A 5,794-nucleotide genomic window follows, 5' to 3' on the forward strand; every position below is an offset into this window, starting at 1 on the left:
GGTCTCTCTCTCGTAACTGTAATTTATCATTTTATGTACTTTTATGTGTCTTGTATTCTATGTGTCTTTTTAACATATCTGCTCTGTGTTTTTATCTCCTGCTCTGTAAAGCACTTTGTGACTTATGTCTGAGAAAAGTGCTATACAAATAAATATTACTTACTTACTTACTTTTTAGCATTGACATAAGTAGAGATGGACAAAACAAAGCTGTGATGTCACCAGTAGGGTTTGAAAGAGTATGTTAAAAAGAGACGCCGGAACAAGAATGGTTATTCTGACAAACAGGATGACTGAGTGATTGTTGTTTGTATATAAATATATATATATATATATATATATGTATATATATTTATATAAATAAATGTTTATCCTGTTCGACCTGCGACCTAAGGTGTGTTTTGGATTTTGGCGCTCTGTGCGTTTGACTTTGACCTCTGATCTACAGGAAGCACCAGGATGTTCTTCTTCCGGACTCTCAGTCTGATGTTTGTTCTCCAACGCGGCGTCTCCTCAGATCAAGGTTTGTCATCCCTGTAACAAACAACAACAACAACCCTCTGACGGTGGGGATGACACCATAACCCTTGTTGTGTTCTAGTGGTCTCTCTGAGCTGCAACCAAACGGTGGAGGTGAGTCGGGGAGCAGAGGTGACCCTCCAGTGCTCGGTGGCGTGGACGAGCCCCATAGACAAATGTGGAAGCATCAACTTCACGTGGAGGGGGGACAACAACAGCGATCTTTGTGAGAAAAACAGCTGCTCAAAGGACAGTTTCACCCTCATCAGGCTGACGATGACGGTTTGGCAGGAGGAAAACGTCACGGCGGGAGTTTCAGCGCAGTGCGGGATGGATCACTACAAGATCGGAGTAAAGATGGTGGAAGGTGAGGCTTACTGAGGCTTCATTCCTCACACCTGAGGTCTCAGTCATTCATGTTACTCTGTATGTGTTCATCAGATAAGCCTGCTACTAATGAAAGCAGATCGGACCAACCACAAAACCTCTCGGCCCTGATCGTCCCGCCTGTAGTCGTCTGTATCGGAGCCGGCGCCGGCGCCGCCGCCGCTCTGTTTTATGTCATCAGAAAGAGACGCATCAGAAACCGAAACATGGACCAGGAGGAACAACTATCAGCTCAGAATCTCCAACAAGAACAAATCCTGTAGTGAAAGTGGAGACGGAGGTTTTCTACGTCCTCAAGAGTGGGAAAGCCGCCGGGGTCAAAGGTGAAACGATGGCGGCGTCTGAGTCTGAGGACGTTCAGGTCCCGCAGGACGTCAGGAGGAGGCGGACACGTTTACATGTTTTTCAGGTTATTCTGTTTGATCTTCAGCTCTAGAATGAAACCAGGGGTCACCTGAAGGTCAAAGGTCGATGAGCTCGATCCTCCCGTTTGGTCAACAACTTCAGGCCTTCTGTCACATTCACGTCAGTGATCAAGGAAAAAACGGACGGTTCATTTGAGCGGAAGTTTCTCTGATTCAAGAAAATGAATAATTATAATTCATCTTAAGTCCCTTGACAATTTCAGAGACAAAAACTGGATTTTAAATGAGAAAGAAGCAGAAAAGACCAGAAAAAAGAGACGATAAACTGAGCTGGAGGCTGTTAAAATTTACAAATACTTAATGGATTCTTTTCTTTGATAACTTTCATTTAAAGTTTTGAGTGTTAACATGTCTGTGTGGCATTTTTCTTATGAAAGAGAACAAATATAGTAAGAAACCATTTCTCCTTTTAAAACTGTCAATCAAACTGGTTTGATTTTAAAGATGAGAGACAATGGATTTGATCTGAAACTTTTTGTAGGATTCACATTTTTTAATCTAAAAATTCAATTCAAACTTATTTATATAGCCCAATATCTCAATTCAGTCGCCTTAAAAAAGTCTGATGGCGTCAGACGGTTCTGTGATAATGAGCATCTCCAGGAGCATTATCCTGTTCATATCATGGTCACTTATCAAAAGAATAAAGATTAGTACCTAAGTTTTGTAATTGTTTGGGTTTAAATGTTTTTACAGACTATTTAATATTCAATGTGACACGTTTTTATGATAACAACGACAGAACCAGCACTGACCTCTAGAGCTGGGACTCTTTTAGGGAAATAAAATAAAACTATTTGTGGTCTAAAACACAGTTTTTTTCCTCATACTTTCTTCTTCTGGAATAAGCTGTGATGCTATAGCGCGATCGCCACCTAGTGGCCAAACTGAAACGTCCTCCAGGAGAGGCAGAACAATCGTCGCTCACTGATACATTTCACTGTATGAACTGAATCAGATGAATATGAATATCTTTATAACATATACAGAATATTAATGTATTTCTAAACAAATAAAAGTTTGTTCTTCATAAAGAACCTTCATGTTTCCTCTTCCTGCTGTCACATTCTTTACCTGGAGCTCGAACAGTATCTGGTGGTGTGTAATTTAAGGTGTTGGGGGCGTGGCTTACTTGTCCTCTTCCTGTCGGAGACCAAAGATAAAAAAATCAAGTCGGATGTCTCAGAAGTTTTATTCTGAAAGTCCAATTATCCCAAATGTTTTCCGTTTTCAGCAGTGATTTGGTCTGGGATCAAAGGAAGGATCAAAGTGACGTTTTTGGAGTCTAAACCTCATTGACCTGAGATTGTCTTTGTGTTTTTTCTTTTACACATAACTTTACAGATGTTCAGCATGATGGAAGATTTTATCTGAATGATTAACAATGTTTGTATATGAGAACTGGAACGAGTGGCCCCTCCCCCTGTTGTTCCAAACAGGAAGTGGCTCCAAGAGGTCAGAATAATCGTTCTTTCTCTGATACATTTTTTAATAATCCTTGTTATTTCTGTAGTTCGAGTTATTTAAGTCAGAAACTGACCAATCAGATGCCTCAACAAAAGTAGGTGGAGCCTACTGGCCCCCACATCCAACATTCATGTAGCCCCTTTCATCTGGGGGGGTGGCCTTACAACAAGCTAATTTCTGATTGGTCGGAGTTGGTTGTCATAAAAACGTGGACTCAGATCAATCTGGTTCCAAAATGGCGGCTTCATATCGTGAGAAAATGGCGACTGAAGGGACTTCATTTGGTTGGAGGAGGAAGTAAACCATTTTCTATGGAGGATGTCACTCTCAGTCCAGTTCTCGGACACAGTCGATGGATGAGAGACATTAAAACATAAGGGGTGTGGTTGGTGTGAGTCTGTCTCCAGGGCTCCTGTGCAGTCGCTGACATTTTAGATTCAACTGGTGCCACCTGTTCTACAAAAAAAAATAATAAAAATGAGTGAGGTGTAAACATCAAAAACTCAAACTTTTTTATGCTCTGTAACGGATATTTTATTGAATTAAAGGCAGAATGTGGCTTTTATTTGTAGTTTTTGGACAAAAGCAATCTTATTTTTTTATTTCCTGCATGGAGAAATGGCATCAGCTGACTCAAAATCAAATTATATCAATGTTTCAATAATATATATAATGTATTTAAATTTTCAGAACAATGAGGTAATAGGCTACTATTAGCATCAAGAAACGGGTTTTATGACAGAACCGATTTCTCATAAAAAATGCTCTTGACGCTGGTCTGCTCCAGTCTGACTCCGCCCCAAAAGCGTCCATCAGTCCAACAAATTGACCAGGTAACAGGATGAGAAGCAGCTCAGTACAGAAAACAGCTACAGGAAAAGAAACACTTTCTTTCCAGAACTTTCTCACCATAACACTGTAGACGCTGACCGGGACCAGATTGATCTATGAGGGAAAATCTTGAAAATGATCCGGGTTGGACAAACTTGTGCATACAACTGTGTGTATATCTATAGTATATTAAAGCATTCAAGTTCAGCAGCAAATATTTCCTTTGAACACAAGTACCAGGTTAGGGGTGAGACCATCCACGGGACATTTCACATTAAAGGAGAATACGGTGTTTCCTCGTTTATCGCGCAAGTTTCATTCTAAAGATAAAAACAGAAGAAAATCCCTTAAGTATTATTCTAGATGTTGTAATGCTGTGAAGCTTTTACAGTTGATTCCATGCAGAGAAGCTGAAAGAGAAAGGAATGTGTTTTGTTCACGTTGTTTGCTAAACCAGTTGGGATGATGTGCACACAATCACTGTCACTGGGAAAACAGGTGAACTCCAGAAACTGGAGCCTGTTCAGGCTCATCGCCTCTGAAAGGTTTTCATTTTTTTATGAAGCGCTTCCTGGTCGTGATAGAGTTTGAATAGATGAACTCCCTTCAACCCTCTGTTTGATGTAAAGACTTGATCACCTGACACAGTAAATGTGTCATCGGTGCCGCCTGCTTAGAACTGAGGTTTGACGCTTGTCCGGCCCGGGAGCGAGACTCCGTTCAGTTTCTGGTTGTCCAGGTCCAATTAATTAACGCCTATTTTAAATAATTAATGACACATTTATTTAATAATTTAATTACATATATATTTATTTTAATTAGTCTCTTCTAGTCCTCCATAGTTTTTATGTCTTCCTTGTGTTGTTTTAGATGAAAAGTGGTCTGCTGCCCTGCTAAATGACAGAGCGCTAATACTAAATGATCATCAGCACCCTCTAGTGGTTGAGGAAAGTAACTGAATCAGGAACAGTAGGAATTTAAAAAAAATGTCTGTTTTTTATTATATACATTTTCGGATTATGTTTTTTTTCTTTAACAGTGGGAGGTTACAGTTTGAACTGCTAACATTTGTTCTAGTAAACATTTTTCCTTTTTCCATAAATTTAAAAAGTTGTTGAATTTGTTAAACTTCATCAAGCTGATTAGAAAAATAAAAAAGATAATAAATGTTTAAGTTTGAACTGTTTGTATCTTTAACTGTCTACATTTTTAGTGTTTATTCCGTGATTAGTTTGAGAGATTGTCAGACGTTTCTAGCTTACACAACAAAGATGTTTACTCAGCATTTGTCCTCCTCTGACAGCTGAATGTTTAGATACGAGTTTGTGATCTTTCCTGTTTCCTTAAAGTTTCATTCTGGTTTATTCGTGCTGCACAGGTCGTGAACGGCGTAAGCCAGAGAGGTCGGAAACGCAGAAAAGCAAAACTCAATACGCAGTTAAAACGTAAAACTGTATCATTGTTAGAGCAATTTTTAAGAAAAATGTGATAATAGATTACAGTAAAAGAGAAGAAGCGTTGATAATAATTTTTTTTTTTAAATTAGGGAATTAGTTTTTGTGGTATATATATATTATCTGTGTTGTACACTTTTCCCTGCAGTGTGTGGGTGTTTAGTCGAGTGTTTAGTTTCAAGTGCTGTAAGAACTCAATAACTTGTAACTATAATTTCTATATGTTGTTGCCAAAAACAAAAGTATATCTCTGGAAATGTGAGATAAGTTACAAAAAAATCATTTTATTGCAAACAAACCTTTAACTGAAACTTCAAATGAAAGCTGGAGCTAACTTTACAAAGGCTAATTTATTCAGAAGTTTGAAAAGATGATTTATATTTGATTAATTATATTTAAGACCCCACAGTTTTTGTTTTTGGTTATAACAGGAGCTTTTATGTTTTATTCACCAATTTAATTAATAAAACATTTTATTAGACAGATGTCAACATCGTGTTTATTAGAATAGCAGCAGCTGATATACAGAAAACCTTACATTATGTACATGTATACAAAAATATTTATAAAATACACATATTTACATTATTTAGTCACAATGTATAATATTTGAAGTACATGTCGGCTCTCCCCCTGAGTACATTCCATCACCATCCACCTCAGTGAAACATAAACACTCACCTGAGCACAGGTATCAGCTCACCTTAGCAC

The sequence above is a fragment of the Oryzias melastigma genome, linkage group LG19 (assembly GCF_002922805.2).
Source record: "Oryzias melastigma strain HK-1 linkage group LG19, ASM292280v2, whole genome shotgun sequence".
Classification (NCBI taxonomy): Eukaryota; Metazoa; Chordata; class Actinopteri; order Beloniformes; family Adrianichthyidae; genus Oryzias; species Oryzias melastigma.